Here is an 18,024-nt window from a genome sequence, read left to right on the forward strand (position 1 = left end):
ACATCCCAAATTTGCTTCTGGTTCCCCATAATTTGTGGCAACGCAGGTTACCTGATGTTTTGACACCTCACTTTAAAATACCTGAGGAAAATACCCTTTTGTTTTTGTCCTTTTCTTGTCTGCCGCTGTGGCAAAGCTTGGTCCTTACCTCCCCCTGACATTTTAGACGTGTTCGGGCAGTGTCCAGACGTGTCCAGGCGTGTCCAGATATTTCTCCATCTTATTTCCTCGTGTGATTTTCGCTTGAGAGTTGCTAATTGTCAGCCACTAGCTGAGCTCAGAGCCAGAAAGGGTAATTTTCCATAAAGCGAATATTTTACTTCAAAAAAAAATAGGAATTGTTACAAAGAGAGCGAGGGGGTGGGAAAAGAAAAAAAAAAAAAAGCCGAGGAAGCAGATCCACCTCGTCCCTCTGAGGTTCTTATTCAACTCCAAATATTTAATCCATAATAAATAAACACATCCTCGAGTCTTGGCAGGGGAGAAATGAAGTTTCTCCTCTTGCTGATGCTGAGGGATCTGTGGATGCACGCTGGGCACGGCCATGTCCGTCGGGACACAGAGCTGAGGTCTGATATTTGTGGGGCTGAGAGAAAAGACCCTAAATAATAATTAAGAATGAGGTTCGGGACACATTCCTCTCCCTACCATTTGTTACAGTTTACCTTTAGCGGGTCCCTGCTCAACAGGGTGGCTTTTGTGAATCTTTTTCCTTGAGCTTATTTCTCCCATGGCAATGCGTAGCGGGGCTGAAGCACTTCAGCCGGAGCTTACCATAGAGAAAACATCCAGAAATGACCTTAAAATCTCCCTCGTGACCCTCACAGTGCTTTGCTTTCCATGTTGTGGGTCGCATAGCTGGTGAACCCCCTTGGGCTCTCCTCTCTCCCAGGATTCTTGCTTCCACTGCTTTGTTTTGCACACAGGACCCGAGGATTTTCCAGAAAATCCCTGGGCCCTCTGGAGAGCAACATCCTGCCCTCAAAGCCATGCAGCTCCCCACGCGATGCCCTCCGTCTTGGCAAGGGGTCTCCTCTGTTTAATGAGCTGCGTTAATTAACCAGCATCGTCAACAAGCTGCCGTGAGTACTCCCCGCTCCGTTTCTCAGGTACTTTTGGCTTTCAAAAGTGTTATGAAAATTGGCCACGCAGCCAAGGCAAACAAACACCACCCCCGATATTATTTTACATGCGTGTCAAAAGAAATAACTTGCCGCAGGCAGAGCGGGCTGGAGGAATTTTACAAGGCTGCGTCTGATCCTCCCTCTCCTCCCCTCCCTCAGACAGTTGAAGGGATGTTTGTGCGATGAAAGGGGTAAGGGAGCAGAGGACAGCTGCTGAGGAATTAATGCAATGTTCGAGCCTTATCGTGCGATAATGGGTTTAGCTGACTGCTTGCCAGCCTTCGGAGCTGGTGCGAGTTGCTTTATGCCAAAGGCAGGGATTCCTCGATTGTCCCAACCTCGGGAGGCTGCTCCTAAATCCTTTAAAACCCAGACTTTTTTTTTATATATAAAAGGTAATTCATCATCCCCGGCAGACAAAAGCCCACGGGGTTGTTTTAGCTGGCGTTCAGCCTTCACAGCGTGTGACACAGGTGGCTCTTCGAGGTGTCTTCTGACTGGCAACACCCGTGGGTTTAGGAGACCTGAGGCGAGGCTTGAAGCAAAGCCGAGCCCTCCGAAGCCCAGCTGATGTCTCCTGGCCAGGACCACTGGTAAACAGGACGTGAAAAATGAGCCTCAACTTTCACACGTTTGGCTGGTAGCTTATCCCTCGGGTATCTCTTGCAAAGGGTGTTTGATTCATTTCTGATGGGAAAACAGCGCCCTGAGCTTGAAACTGTTGTTTTTCCTTCTTCCCACCCTTCCCCAGCATACGCTCTCATGAAGCTGGAACTTGAAATGGCTGTGTTAATATGGCCCATGTCCCTTGATGCTTTTATTTTATTTTTCTGCCTAAAAGCATTGAGATATATTTCTAATTTCTGCTTATCAGATAAAAGCTGTCGACTTGTGCCAAGCCAACCAAAGATTTTTTTTTTTTTGTCTGGACTCAGACAAGTCACAAGAAGGTCTCACGGACAGCAGGATGTATGAGTTTGTAAGGGGGACCCAGACGGGCACTTTTTGAGCTTGAATTTTCAGATCCAAATTGCTTTGGGCAGCACCTGCGGCTACAGAGTGCAACCTGGCCCTTTGCCCTGCCTTGTCCCCAAAAGTTCACCTGTTTGGGGCCAGTTGGCTCGTGTCACCCCAGAGCAGTGTCAGTGGTCCTAAGCAAACGTGGCAGGGCACTTGTGGGTCTCTGTGCCTAAACCTGGAGCAGGAGCAGGAGCTACACCTCCCCAAACCACCCCCATATAGAAAATAAATGGCTGATGGGTCAGGTCCCGAGGTACTTTGGCAAAAGATGAGGTCCTAAGATGTGTTCTTGCTGCTGCTGCTGCTTGTGAGGTCTCCTGGAGGTTGCCTTGAAGAATGAGACTTATTTTCCGGGTTTGCACAGCTAAAATTGGTACTAACAGCTGCAGAATTACCCTGTCTTTTGAATTTATGTGCTCTATAATTATCTGCACAATAAAACTGTGAGGCATTAAGCTCCAGTGCAATTTGCACTTGATGGGGAATTTACTTGTCTGGCCTTCAAGAACAGCGGCTGCTGGACAACGTTTGAGAGCTGCAGGACTTGGTCAGTTCGGCCACTTCTTCCCTTGCAACGGAGAGACCAGAAACTGCCCTTTTTGGAGTTATTTTCTCTTTCTGTTTCTCTCCTCCTGGGCAATGAGCTGCGATTAGTCAGTATTCCTTCCGAGCTCTCACATTAAACCATGACGAAGATGTTTATGAGGTTTCCATCGCTGCGCCGGGCTGTTTGTGCTTTGGTCTCTCTCTATTTTTGCCAAACTGAAAGGCGGATACGTTTTCATCGCGTTAGGTTTGCGAAGAAGAACCAAAAACCTGGAACCAAAGCCTGCAATGAGGCAAAGCCTGAAAAACCAAAGCCTGAGATTGGTTAAGGCTGAGATGATTTCCAAGTGACCTCATTCGCTTTAGCTTTACCCTGGCCAGTATCACTGCCCTTTTACACCCGTGAATACACAAAAAAGACTGGATCAGGGAGCTGTGCTCATTTTCTCCCCATACAGGCTCCTGCAGTGTGCTGGAGATAGCTCCCAACCGAAGCCTCACCTGAGGGATATTTCTATTCCCTAGTGCTTTCTCATAACAAAACGACCTTTCGGGGGTTTAACTTATTTATAGGTGATGCCAGTTCGGCGCAGAATAAATGTCATGTTTTATCTGGTCACAACACAGATGCCGAGCCGATATCTCTAGACACTAAACCAGGGCTTTTAGTTAACAGGCCGTTTATCCTGACTCACACCTCCTTCTTGTCTTGCAGCCTTTTAGCTCCAGCTGAATTGGAAGCACGCAGGTGTTACTGGGCACGTCTGTTTTGATCGCCGAGGTGGGACCTGAAACCTCTGCAGCCTTCCAGGAGGTCTTGCTTTTGCTCTTTGTTCTGCTAAGGCCTGTTACAACCGCACGGCGTGACTTATCTCATCTCTCCCCTTGCCTAATCGGGGCCGTACCTCACCAGCGTTTGCAATATTCCGGGTCCCAGCATAGGCAGGAGTTGAAATTGTTCAGCCCTGTGTCATGGGGACGGCACGTGGGAAAGCAGCAGTGTTTTCTGTGTTTTTTTGGAGAATCCTGGGGAGCAACTCAAGGAATCCACCTCAGCTAATGACTTCTCTAGCCGTGACTCAGTGCTAGCGGAGGTCTGTGAGCAGTCACAAAAATAGACCGGGTTGTACCCACTACATTCATCTTTTTTTTTTTTTTTTTTAACATTCCCCTGAAAACATGAGTAACGCTCACCTGGGTGATGGAAAAGCGAGCTGGATTGGCACCGGTTGGCAATGGGATGGAAAATTAGTATGTAAAGAACCTGGTGATTAAGATAATAAAAACAATGTTAAGAGTCTTAGGTGAAGCCAAGTTTTATAGCCCTCGAGCTTTTAATTGTGAAATTCTTGGCTCCCAGTTTGTTTCTGAAATAGAAATCTATTTAAATGACTTAAGCAATCCAGGTTTCAAGAATAACCTGGAGCACGCTGTTGTTGTAGTTGTGACTGAGAAACTGCAATGAATCGGGCGCCTATTTTTTATTCTAATTGCTTGAATTTCCAAACTCAGCCAAACAACTGCAGACCCTGAAGTGTTTCATATTAAAGCCATTTTAAACACAGAGGAAAAAAAAATGAAATGCATTTCCAAAGTCCAGAGTTGTTTGGAATGGAAACTAAAATCCTCAGCAAAATACTGAGGGTTTATTTTTTATTTTTTATTTTTTTTTTAAGGTTCTTTTAATCAAGTCTTCACTAAAAGGTGGGTGGAAAATGTCAAACTCACAAATTCTGTAATTTGCTCAGAAAAATTGTTATTATTTTTCCCTTTCCCTAGAACTGACTGTCACCCCAGTCGTGAATTTTCATGTAACATTTTATTTGGGGGAATCCCTCTACCTAAAATACAGCGTGGAGACCACACGCTGCTGTTCTTGAGCTCTAGCTTCACTTTGCACTGACGATGATTTAAAATCTATTTGCTCTCCAAAGGGATTCTTCTCTTCCTCTCCTTTCATCCGCTCGTTGTATGTGCCCAGGGTTACTCAGTCTGTCTAGCCAATTTGGTGGGAAACCCCACAAAAAAAATGGACAGTGTTCTGCTGGATAAACTGGGCACACTGACTCACACCACAGTTGCTAAACCTCATTTCAGCCTGCGGAGGCTGGCAGATAATGGTCAGACCCTTTCACATAGTGTTTTCTCGCCCGGGGTAAGTCACACTCCCATCCTTGCTTTTGACCCCTATAAAGCCAGCTGCATTTCCCAGTTCTCAAATCCCAGATAGGATTTGGGCAATCCTATCAGTTCAGCAGCTTGTCCCTTGGTTTGTAAAAGGAGTCTGGCAGCTAAATTCCTAAAGTAAGTACCTCAAAGACCCAGGACTGCACTGGTAGCGACCAAAAGTTTTGTCCCCTTGATTTTTTTTCTTCTATAATAAAATTGAGAGGAGAGAAATTCCTAGCGATGAGAGCGATGGGGGTATTTTAACGAGCTCCCCGGGGAAGCACTGTTGCTGTGCAGAGCTTTGAGAACAGACCAGCAGAAATGGTTTTGAGGAGTTTCGATTTTATCCCGTCAAGTAATCAGCTTCATTTCTGCAAAAATGGCCACCCCCAATCTCAATCAGACAACAACTGGCCTGAATGGCTTGCTCTGAATTTGATCGAGCCATTTTCTTCCAGCTGGCAGAAGTTTCATATATTTTCCTCTCTCTCTCCCTTTCTCCTGTTAGTGGTTTTGGTCAGGCCAGAAGTGAGCGCTACAGAATCTGCCAGAAAAAAAATGTTTCCACAATTGATATTTTCACAAATGCCTCTCAAAACCTGCTGGTCAGCACCCTTGGAGACAGAAATCCGCTCTTAAACTCTACAACAGGTACAGAGCAGACACCAGCTCTTATTATCTATCTATCCACCTAAAACCAAAGACCTGCTGGACTCTTCCTCTTCGGAGAGGGGCACACGTGTTTTGTAGGGGATGTCAGCTTTCTGTCACCCCCTTTGGTTTGTTTTGAGCTTTACTTCCCAGAAATGAGTGATGCTGCTGTACTGCTTCCCTTTTGCTCCCTTCCTCCCAGCCTGCCCTGCTTGCTGCTAGCCAAGAGCTCCCCTAAACCACTTCTTCTTCCAGGCCTGTGTCTTGTTGTTGACTGCAAAACTCAAGCAGAAGCTTTCCTGGGGTTTAAGCAGCTAGAAGGTCTCTCCACCACGTGGATGTGCTCATAGCAAATTCCACAAAATCTTGGAGATGGGCGACACGTTCACACACTTGAAGCTGTGTTTGGCCCAGCCGTCTGAGCTCTGGGTGAATTCTGCACTTGAAGCCAGCCCCGGGAAACCTTTCAGCTGTTCCCACCTTTGCTTTCAATGCCTACATAACAAAAAAAAATCAGAGCTGGTGGTAGCAGACCTCTGCTGACGGCGCTGTTAACACCAGGAAGAAAGCAGAGCTACGCAGGTGATCCGTGACCACTTCCAGCTCATTTGCTTGAACCTCACAAAAACTTCCAAAAGGACTTCAGGCGTTGCTGGGATGGATATCCCGGCCCCCATCCCACTGGTGGTTTGCCTCATTCACCCTTTTACAGATGAGAAATGCTGCTCAGCTGCAGAGATTCCCATTCTTTTCAGAACACCCTCCGACAGTTACTGCGCGTTGCGGTCATCGCCTTTACTTTCTCCCTAATGACCTGCGAGTATCTCTTGTCTCATGGAATTGAGTGTTGTTTGCTTGTTCACAGTTTCCTTTCCTTCCGTTTTCCACCAAAGAAAGTTTGCTTAAGTGTTTTTTTTTTTTTTTTTTTTTTTTTTTTTTTTTTGAGCTCTTTCAAGATCCCCAGAAGGATGATACAGGAAACCGTGAGTTTCCTTTCTATACAAACTTCTAGGGTGTTCCCGTAATAGCCTGAGATTTATCTGCCCTCCACAGCCTGCGATTGGACCAAAAAATTAATGAACTGTCAAAGGATCAGGCAAAACACAATTAACATATCAGAGAGAGGAGAGCGTGCAATAAAAAAGAATCCTCCACTTACACAGCACCTTTCATCCCAAGGCATGACACTCACGTTGCCAAACACTTCCCTTTCTCTCCTTGTGTTTCCAATTACTTTACAAGTTGGCCACGCTTTAACCATTGAGCCTGAAATTTTCCATAATTGCTCTCTGCCTCAAGTTGATTTAATTTATTTATTTTATTTTTTTTTAATTTTGGAGAGGAGTGAAGGGGGAAAATTTACGCACACAAACCAAACCAAACCAAACCAAAAAAAAAAAAAAAAAAGAAAAACAACCTTCCCTGAAAGGCGGGGTTATTTTTCACTGGGATTAAAAGCTAAAGCAGCAGTTTTATGAATGTTTAAGCTTTCTGCCTCTTTATTTTGAAGGGCACTTTTGCGCCGCAGGAGGCTGGAACAGAAGGGAGCCGCTTGGCACAGAAGCCGCGCCGGGGATCAGAGCCTGTCGCCGTCTCGGTGAAAATGCATCTGGACTCGTCCAAATCCCAAACCACAGACCAACCTCTATTTACATCTACTGGGGGCGTTGCCTACGCCTATTTTATTTTATTTTTTTTTCTGCCTGCTTGCTGCAGCTCACGTAGCCCCCCAACAGCAGCCCCCTGGGAGCAGAACATCTGGGCAGGAGCGAGCTTCTCGTCTTTCACCATTTCACCCGGGGTGACCTGGCGCCGTGGGTGAGAGCTGGGAGGATTGTGGCACTGCGAGGGAGGGCAGGGCCCGCATTGAAAGCCGACAAGGTAGAAGCGTGAGTCACGAAGAGGCAAAGACCAAACGCTAAAGAAACAATTACTTACATATTTAAACAAGGAAAAAAAAAAAAAAAAAAAAAAGAAAAAATCGCTTCTGGAAGGCACATTCGCCTGATGGCTGACACTCCCTAGGAAAGCGCTGTGTTATTCCACAAGTCTCCCATGAGGTGAAGAAACCTTGCCAGAGAGAACTGCAGATATCCAACGGGGTTGGATAATTGCTTAACTCCGTGCAGGCTGAGAGCAGAGCGAGAACCTTTGCTGTCCCTGCCCCACTTCCTTGTTTTTGGGGGGCTGCGCAGCGCTTGGGACACCGTGGCTTGCATTGGCCGGAGCGATCAGGGCAGCAGGCAGGAAAAAAAATATATAAAAAAAAGCTTCTTAGCAACAGCTTCCCAGCATCTGCTATTTCCAAGCCCATTCATAAAAGCAGTTAGCTGAGGCTGGCCGCTCGGCGGACTCGTTTCTGCGAGGAGAGGGAAGCTCTTGACTCGCTCAGTGCCCGCAGATTGCCTCCACTCGTCGAGCAATAAAGCAAATGGCTTGCAGCCACTTCAGGCTCCAGCGCTCCCGTTGGTATTCTCCGGTTACGGAGATCAAGGGATGCGGAGAGGATGCTGATAACAGCTTCGCCTTCCCTCTCAGAGGGTTTTTCTCCGGCTGCAGAGACCGAGTTTGGGGAGCAGACGCTCTGTTGGCATGGCTTGGGTGCGTCGGCAGCACACCGATGCTCCTGCATCGCAGGTGTTGCATCAGGCAGGGTTTTGCTGCCTTTATTTTATCCATAACTCACAGCTAACCCCAAATCAGGTGCTCAATCTGCTGCAGCCAGGAACGGCAGGTCCACATGCACAACTGCGTGGCCACAGGCAGGAGCTCCTACCCAAAATTGTTTGGGTAACGTCACTTAGCGCTGCAACAGCTTCTATTAATTTTCCAAAACAGTTTGGGTGTGATTCACTTTTTTTAAAATCAAGAAACAACATTTTTCTTTCCAAAATCACATCCTTCACCGAGAAAAGGCTGTCTTTACAGCCAGCACGCTGCATTTTATTCAAGCAAAATAATATCCCATGCAACCTTTCCTTAAAATAGTCTGGGAGGAAAAGTGAAGAGGTTCTGCTGCAAAACCTCCCACTGCAGAGCAGGAACCCGAGGAGGACGGTTGATGTAGGTGGGAAGTGGGTTTGGAAACAGGAGCAGGCTGGAGCTCTGACATGTTTGGCTCGCAGGAGGGAAGGTTGAAAGGGATTTGATCCGTCCCCAGGACAACCTGCGGTGGCAGCAGGTGCCAGAATTTAGCAGGCTGCCTAAATTATCGGACCGAGAGCTGCATGAGTCATTTTCTGGAGGCAGAAACACGAAATGTTCCCGCTGGAAATGAGGATCAGGGGTTAATTAGCTACAGGGAGGGAGCCACCCTAGGAATTCCTATGTGACAGCTTGGGGGGAGCTGACAATGGGGATTTTAGGTGTCCAAGGAAGCTGCTCACTGTGCTGTTGTGGAGATACATCCACTTCTTTGCTGCTTGCAGAGGGATGCTGAGGCTCCTACCCCAAATATCACAGAATCCCAGGTGCAGAGGAGGCGCAGAGGCTTTGAGGGGCTGAGCGAAGGAGTTTTGATGAAGTTTTTAACTTCCTAAAGGAGCAGAGAGGCGCATGATGCTGCCTCTCCGCTGATGGTACCGGCTCCTTTAGCAGCTCTCTGCGTCTGCTTGGTGATGAGCCCAGCTGAACGAAGACAATTTGGAGGCAAAAAAAAATTTGAAAAAAATCTCGGTCCAAAGCTGGAGCCGATTCCTTTTGGACATGGAGAGCCTGAGCTTGGTGTATATCGAGCCCTGTCCCTGGGCAGTTTAATCTCAGCAGCCAGAAACCCCTATGGATTTGTGCTTCCATATGGAACTGTTTGATAACCACGTTGCCATGGCTACGTTTGAGCCTTGCAAGAAATGTGTAATTTCACACATTTACATCAAAAGGGACTCCAGGACATGCAGCTCCGAGCAGCGGAGCGAGCTGGTCTCTCTCCATAAACACTTCCCGTTTTTAACACCACATTATTGTACTCGTTGGGGTTTTTTGGGGGGTGTGAGGACTATGGGGCAGGTGTGACAGCCTGGAGGTGATATTCCTGAGTGCCCTGAGGTCTTGTCTACACTAAGGCTTCCCCAGTGCTGGAGAAGACCCTGCTGAGACCCTGAGACCCTGCTGGGGTCTCAGCTGCCCTCAGGTGCCTTCTCCAAGGTTCAGTCCTCAGCTTCCTCTGACTGATGGTTCCTTGTCCCACAGACAGCCCCCCCTATCCCACAGGCAGCTCCTGTCATAGTTTTCACTTTCCTTCTCTGCCTCCATCCAGAGCAACGAGCACACAAGGGTTATTTAGCGAGGGGCAGGCAGCAGGGTAGCAGAGAAAAGGCTGCACCCATGGGAGGTGGATGGCAGAGATGCACCCACCGAGCGTCAGATCTCGAGAGGTTTTTGTTTCCAGACTCCAACACAGTTTTTCCTGACCTGATTTAAACAGATTTTTCAGGAACTCAAAACTTGGACAGTTCTGCCTTCCTTTTTTTTTTTTTTTTTTTTTTATTTCCCCTGTAGCAATGGCAGCTGAAGGGTTGTCAGCACCAAGGCACTGCTGCAGCTGGGCTCCTCCTTGCTCAGAAGCAGCGAGGTGCTGGGAAGCCTCTAGGACTAACAGAATTGGGCAAAACAAGCATTTCAGCTCGCTCTTTGGGATTGCCGTTGGGTAGAGAGGAAATCAGACCCGAGACAAGTGCCTGAAATTGCAAATTTCTGTGCGACGAACTGGACGAGTAAAATATCTTGTATATTAAAATGCATATGCATAAAAGCATAAGGTTTATTTATTTGTTTTCAGTTGTTTATACAACTGGAAAAGTTAAGCAAGCCTAATTATTGAGGTTATTGGTTTTAATGAGTCATCACCTTGCTGTTATTATTCCTGGTTTCTGTTGCCATAGGACAAGAAGCTGCAGCTGGGCTAAGCGGTGCTGCGCAATGACTCCTGGTGTTTGCCGTTCCAGGATTGAGACATAGGGGAACGGATGGGCTCAGGCAAAGGGGATCACGGGGCAATAACGTAATCTGTGTCAGCGTGGTAGGTGTAGATGTTAGGGAGCAAAGGCAGGCTTCTGCCAGGAGCTGGAAGGGCTATTTGGGGTTATTTGTGGAAGACAAAAAGGAGAAGTTAGGAGAAACGTCTATTTTAGGGTAGAAAAGTTCAGTTGGAAGGGACTTACAAAGATCAAGTCCAACTCTCTGGCCACTTCAGGGCTAACCAGGAGTTAAAGGACATTATTGGGGGCATTGTCCAAATGCTTCTTAACACTGAAGCCATGGGGCATCAACCACCTCATAGGAAGGATCCTGGATGGGTAAGAGCGAAGCACTATCAGGTCCCATGGAAGGTATTTTGGTAACAGAGGAAGGAGGAGATACACAAGAGATTTACTTGCGGGGCTGGAGAAGCTGGGCTGGAGAAAATTCACAAGGTTTAAAACCAGCCAAAATGCATGGACTGTGGAAAGAGAGGTGGGAAGTGGAGCTGGCATCCAGGAGCTGCGTTAGCGTGGCAGATAACACATCATATTGTTTGCTGTGTTATGAGAAAGTTTAGGGAGGATGCTTAGGAGGAAGGGGATATCCAAGGCTGTTTTAGCCAGGCTGACCTTTAAATATTAATTAGGCACCCATGGGGAGATGTAGGAGAGGCTAAGATGGTATGGAGGGCAGAAGGAATCAGAAGGTTTGGTCAGGAATAGAAAGATGCTCTTAGCAGCAGGGAGAGGTGGCTGAGTTTGCTCGTGTGGATGAGTGATCCCTGGGAAGAGACTCAAACACACAGGCCTGTGTGACCCCATCAGAAGCTAGAGGAGGGAATAAAGGAAACATGAAAGAGAAATAAAGAGGGAGGAGGAGAACAGGGCAGAGTGAGTCACAGAAGCTGTGGGAAGACAAAATTTCAGCGGCTAAGCAGGCCTGAATCCACGATGATTGCGCTGAACGGGCCTTTCCTTACGGAGAACCAAGCAGCAGGAGGAGCTGGGGTCTCACCAGCTGACGGTGTGTTTGTGTGTGTCACCGTGTTAGCTCTGGCCACCCCCCAGCCTGCAGGACCATGCTAACCCACAGCGTTTCATTGCCTGGTTTCCATTGATCGGTTGTGTAGAAGCAACGCAAGCCAAGTTCCCGCTCTCTCGGCTGGTGCAGAGGGCGCTGGGTTTGCTGCAGCAAGTTGATCTTTTGCAGCTGACCCTGCATTTTCATCTCTCTCTCCAGGATTGTAAAGAAAAATCTTTTTTTTTTTTTGAGACAGACAGCTGGCCTCAAAAATGAAAGTCAGGGTCTGCTAGGAAAATGGGATCTTGCACTCATTTTCTTTCCCTCTCAAAGGTGCATCTACTGAAAATGCCATGAAAACGAGCACACTAAAGGCACGCACGGCCATGAGCTGCCCTGTGAATGTGAAAGCCGTCATCGAGCCGTTGTTTCCTCCAGCACAGTCCCTCCCGTCAGCCCAGCAAGAAGCGTGGCCAAATCTCCCTCGTCACGCTCTGCCAACCCCTGCGCCTCAGTGTCTAAAGCCTGGGAGCTGAGGGAAACCTCAGAGCAAAGGATAAAGCTTGCCTCTCCTTTTCACAGCTGCCAAAATGCTGCCTTTCCTGCTCATTTATCCAGTTCCAAACACTTCCCAAAGCTTGAATGCTGGACTCCACCAAGGCATGGCAAGAGACAACTATGGACTTGGCCGCGGATGACCTTTGCTTCATTCCCTTTTGCATCTATGCCTCCTAGGAATTAACTATCCCAGCCAAAAGCGGTACAAGGACCGAGGAGAAGGAAGGAGATGATGAGCCGCGGCTCAATCCTGTCCTTGGATGTCTCCTCAGCTGGCCAGGAACGAGTTTTGTGCCCAAATGAACCCGAGAGGCGCCGTGGCCGGGCGCCCTGTGCGTGAGGCACCTCACATCCAAGCAGGACGTGGTGGCCTCTTCCCAAAGTGCCACCACACGCTCCGGCCGTGCTCCAGGGACCCTGGGGACAGCGGCAGGGCTGCTGCCAAGGCGCCGAGCTCCCCTCGGGATGACTGGAGGATGACAAAAACCACAGGCTGTGAATGCCGTCTGGAGTGGATGACCTGGATGTGTCTGCCCAGCCTTCTCACAAAGAGCCAATGTGGCCCCGGGCTTCCTCAGCCTTTGTGCCGCCAAGTCCCGGCACAACGTGTGGAGAGCCACAGCTCCTGCTCGCCCGAAAAACAGCCCAATGTTCTCCTCAGGCCCATGAACCCGCTCGCACCATAGACGTGGCAAAATGGCTGCCGAGGCCCTCAGCGCCGCCATGGCAGCCAAAGCTTCCCAAGGGCAGGCAGCTCTGCAGCCCCATGCTGCTTTCTGAAGAGGAAAAGTCAGAGATTTTGGATGTCTAGATGAGAACTGAGGAGAATATTACTGGTTCATGATGGTTCTTCACTCCTCACGTCACTTAGATTTCGGACTAAGTGCCCCCCTTGTGCAGCACTGCTCCTGTTTTTATTTATTTATTTATTTATTTATTTATTTATTTATTTATTTATTTATTTATTTATTTATTTTATTATTATTTTTTTTTAGATTGCCAAATCAAATTTAACCTGTATTCTTCTTCGTGTGTTTATAGTTCTTTTCTCTGTGCATGTCTGTAAGGTAATTGTGATCTGAAACTCCCCCTCCTCCCCACTGAAGCACACCGAATCCTCCGGCAGGATCCTCTGCATCCTCTGTATGGTCCCCGGCCCACAAACTAGCTCAGCCTCTTCTCCAAACAGGTATTTATTAGCTCCATGTTCATTAACCTCTTCTCCAAACAGGTATTTATTTGCTCCATGTTCATTAACCTCTTCTCCTAACAGGTATTCATTAACTCCATGTTCATTAACACAGGACTCAAATGCAGGAGTCCCCGGCCAACAATGCGGTTGTGATCCCAGCCAGAAGCTTCTCCTGTGCCTAATGATTACCTAATCATGTCAAATACCCCAAAATAGATCTAAAAGAACATATAAAGGATGGGTAACAAGCTGCTCAGTCTGCTCCAGCATCACATGGGGACAGGGATCAGTTCGCCTTTGCACCACTACAGGGTTTACTTCACTCCCTCATAAAACTGCACCATGAAGCAGAGGTTTCCCTAGGTATTTCTGTGGTGTGTTACATTAGAAATAAAAGAAAATATACATTTTCTGTTAATTTTTTTGTTTGTTTGGGGCTCCAAATTTTTTTATTTGTTTATTTGGGAAATGCTAAAGGCCACAAATTCATCACGGCCGAGCAAACTGAAGATCAAATTTGGATAAGAGAACTGTGGAAAGCAAATTTTGTATGTCCCATGCCTTTTTATTTGGAGGAGCGTTGGGGTTTTACAATTAATGGACTTTTAAAAATGATCTGATTTGGTCAAAGAAGAACTAGAATACTGGTTTTGTTTGTTTGTTTTTACTGAGTGAGACAACACAGGGGAAATTTTTGCTAGATTCTCTTGAATTAATACAATTTTTTCTCCTGGTTTTCAAATCAGGTCAATGTGCAGGGTACCAGGAGGCAGACAGGCAGGGCAGACAGTGCTCCTTTGGCCTCTCTTTCTCTCCTGCTTGCAGAAACGAGGGACCTGATGGGATTTCAAGCTTGGATCAATGAGAATTGTCTGCCAAGGAGCAGAGCCGCTCCCCTAGAAATAACCCTGCAGCTCTCCCAGGTGGGATGGGAGAGTCTGACCATTTCATTCCCTTAGTTAGGAATAAATATTGCATGTCCATCACTTATAGCTAAACATGAAGTGCAGTGATCCATCATACATGATTTGATAGATAATTGGGATCCTATATTTGGGGTCAACCCAGCTGGGGCAAACTATCCTCTTCTACCCATTAAGGCATATGTCCTGGCTTGTCTTTGCATCCTGTGGGCAAGTGGAAGCTGTGTGGCCCAGTTCACATGGCCAAAGTTGATAAATGAGGTCAAATAAGGCCTTAAAAACTCCCCTTTTTCACAGTAGCTCAAACTCAGAGTAAGCACAGGCTACACTGGGCCAACTGAGGAGTATGTGGGACTTTGGTTATACCCGCAACCCTAAATACATTGTTCTTGTTCACCCTGTAGCTCTTTGACAACTAAGAATTTAGCTAATTAAGCAAAATATCCCAGACGCTAATAGCCAATGCCGGTGTTGAAGGAGTCTGAGTATCAATAAGGTTTCTGCAGTGCATGTGAACCTGGAAGAGTCAACGTGCCCGTCCCACGAGGGCTGTTCCCGTGATGAGAAGAGGAAGGATGATACCTTAATAGACCCGCGTGTACGTGCCAAAATGAAAGCCCGAGGCTTTTGTGGAAAGCTGCGATCTTGTCTCGGCTTGCCTTGATGGGCAACCTCATCTAGGTGGCCCTGCTTGAGCAGGGAGGGGTTGGAGCAGGTGGGCCCAGAGGTCCCTTCCCACCTCAACCACTCTGGGATCTTGTGACTTCAGCAGGACTCCGCACATCAAGTAGGGGCAGGGAAACCTGGCTGGATTTCGGTCCCCGAGCGCCCTGAGGACACATCGCTCAGGGTGTCTCAGCCAGGACGGAGACACCAGGTGATGCGTGAGAGCCCTCCCAGCCCTTACACAATGAGAAAAGAAAACAACCTGGCACGAGGTGGTAACTGCTGCCGTGTGGCGTTCAAGGAAAACCTCTTTGCGTGGGATGTACTGGAAAAATTGCTCAAGAACGGGGCATTCTCATAAAGAAAAACACGATCTGGCTGCTGTTCAGGTCAGTGTTTTCGTGCATGCGTGCAGCTGCTAGCAAGGTGTTTGTTGTGTGTGTGTGTGTTCAAAATTCCTATTGCTCTGGGACGCTGGAAATGTTTGTCCCTTGGGGGGCTGGACCCATCTCAGAGCAGCTTGCGGATGACTTCAGGGCAGGCAGAGGCACTCTGTGGGTATCAATCCAGGAAAGCTGCTCATCCAGGAGGAGTTTGTTTGTGGTGCTTGGTCACTTTTGGCACCCGCTGTGGGAAGGTGGGTGGACGGCAGGGCTAAAACGCGACGCCCAGTTCCATGGCAGGATATGCGTGGGTTGCCAAGCCCTGCCAAGCGAAGCCGTGGCTGTGCTTCAGAGGTGGATGAAGATTTTCCTGGTCATCCAGATCATGAATCACAGAGTCCCAGAGTGGTTGGGGTGGAAGGGACCTTGGTGGCCATCTGCTCCAGCCCCTGATCCAGCAGGGCCACCTCCAGCAGGGTGCCCAGGACAACATCCTGGTGGCTTTTGAAGGTCTCCAAGAAGAAGACCCCACAACCTCTCTGGGTGAAGACACCAGGAAGGTGTCCTGCAAGTCAGAGAGCTGCAGCCCTTCCCTCGTGTGCCAGTCTTTCCGTCCTTCCTCCCTCCCTGCAGCCTTTCTGACAACGACAGCGTTGTTCTGAGCTCAGCTCCTGTAATCTTCAGGACGAGAAATGTCGGGGCCATCGCTACCAGTGCACGCAGCACTCAACCCCTATGGTTTCACAGGGCGAGGTTTAATGGGCACATTTTAAGACGCCTGCTCAGCACAGAGAACCCTTTGTCCTCGGCTGTGTTAAATAAAAAAATACAGACCATAAATTTAGTGTGAAAACAAACAATGTAGTGAAAGGCAATGAAGTAGCAATCCAGGACGTTTCCCTAACTTTCATCTCCAAAACAGGGAACAGAGATGTGAACCAGGGAAGGCAGGGAGGAGGTGGGACCTGTGCCTGGAGCACGTAATGACCACACAGCATCGATCCCTCCATCAGGGGAATCAATCCTAATCCAACAGGAGCAGCAACGGGCCCCCAACACCAGCTTTTCAGAAACAAGCTCTGGTTAGAGCTACGAAATTCCTGCTTACAAGGCTGTAAGCACCAGAAATAACCATCACGTTAAACCCCGGCAGCTTTCTCCTGCTAAAAGCACGGCCCTGCATCACACCCAGCATCACAGCCACAGCAAAACTATCGTGTTCGAGCGGCTGCAGAGTCAGCTGGGGGGGACGGGGAGCATTTCTCACCTCCTCCCCCAAAAGCGCAGACAGGCACCCACGCACAAGAAGCTCCCCAGCCCCTGAGCTTTTTCCTCCGGCAGCAGTTTTGCTTGCACAAGCAGCGTTTCTGCAAAGGCCTGGCCTCCAGCCGCCGGTCCAAAGAGCTGCTCTGGGTTGTGCCCATCCCCGTGGTGCCTGGGCTTTGCAAAACGGGCCGTATCTTAAAAAATATTTATTTATTTATTTATTTATTTTTTCCCTAGGATGAGCTCAAACCGATCGGTGCTCCCCTGTCTCGAGATGATTGTGCCCGCTCTGGTAATTCTGCATCTTTAACCAGCCTCCCAGGCTGCAGCATTTAACCGCCGGCAAACATCCTCACCCCCAATTAACCCCCCTGCATCAAGAGCTGCAGCGGCAGCCACAGGATTGCTCTTCTCCTTCCCAGTCCTTTACCGAGGGGACGTTTCCTGCGGCAGCTGGCTCTGCAACAGCCTTTATTTTTAGGCTGGGAGTCGCTGCGCTATCTTTGCTCTCCGATGCCACCTTTAAGCTCCCGCGCTGCCTTCAGCAGCACCCGGCGGATGCAGCGAGCCCACGGCGTGCCCTTTTTCCCCCTCGGTCACCCGGCCGAGAGCTGCATCCCCCCCTTGGAGCCACGCATGCAAACTTCCACCGGGGCACTCACATGGGCTGCAGCGCGGATCCCTTTGGACGGCTTAGCTGCGGATCATTTTGAACCCCGGAGCTGCCCGCATGCATCCAGAAGCCGACATGTCAACGCCACGGTGGTGTCGGGAGGAGATGCACCGAACGAAGCAGACCCGAAAAAGCAGCCCACGCGTCCCTGTAAATGCTTCCCTGCTGCTCGGGCAGGCAGCCGGTGCCTTCTGCTGCTGCTCCTGGCTTTCTGCAGCCCTGCTGGATTCAGCGCCGCTAGCTAGCGGTTCTGTGCCGACGTTTAAAATAGCATCAGGAGCGGTCCCCGTTGATTTCTCTCCCTGCACTCAGCATGTTTAAAGCATTTTCTTGCTCCCCGGGAGGTGGTGGGGGGGAAGCCTGCAGACGTTTTCTCGCCCAGCTAGCGGCAAATCCCGACCCCAGCTAATCTGAAAGCAGAGGATGCTGGCGGTGCGTGGAGCTGCTGTGCTGCCTTACCCTTCATCTCTCTGCAGAAGGCCAGGTGAGGAAGCCGAATTCTTGCTCCAGCAGGAAACCACGAGGAGCCTGGCAGCAGCCACTGCAGAGCCTGCTCGCAAGTTCGCTCCCTCTCTCACAGCCCGTGCAGCTTGCCAGGTAGAGCCCGGCTGAGCACACGCCGTGCTCTTCCCCGGCTGAATGAGATCAGCGCATATTCAGGAAAGAGAAAAAAAATCAAAAAAGAAATAAAAAAATAAAGAATCCTCCTAATGTATGCGATGGTTTATGACCCAGAGGTAAAGCGTTAGTCTACGAGTTCCTCTGCTTTAGGACCCTGGATTTTCTGGGGTGGATTTCACGGTGAGGGTGGAAGTTTCCCTATTAAAAAAGTATGGGAAGGGTGTCCCTCGTCCCTTACGAGCAGCGGAGATGC

At 48.7% G+C, this 18,024-nt stretch overlaps 1 protein-coding gene across 2 annotated transcripts in view; it reads right to left on the reverse strand.

Moving 5' to 3' along the window:
• The window catches only part of SLC45A4 (solute carrier family 45 member 4), a 65,220-nt gene extending 47,588 nt beyond the window's left edge, over positions 1-17,632 (reverse strand). The window contains exon 1 of one of the 2 annotated variants that reach the window (XM_032181257.1): positions 17,610-17,632. The gene's annotated coding sequence lies outside the window, so the exon portion shown is untranslated. The other variant, XM_032181251.1, reaches the window with a different exon arrangement.
• Between the last annotated feature and the right edge of the window lie 392 nt (positions 17,633-18,024).

This window comes from Aythya fuligula, chromosome 2 (genome assembly GCF_009819795.1).
Source record: "Aythya fuligula isolate bAytFul2 chromosome 2, bAytFul2.pri, whole genome shotgun sequence".
Taxonomy (NCBI): Eukaryota; Metazoa; Chordata; class Aves; order Anseriformes; family Anatidae; genus Aythya; species Aythya fuligula.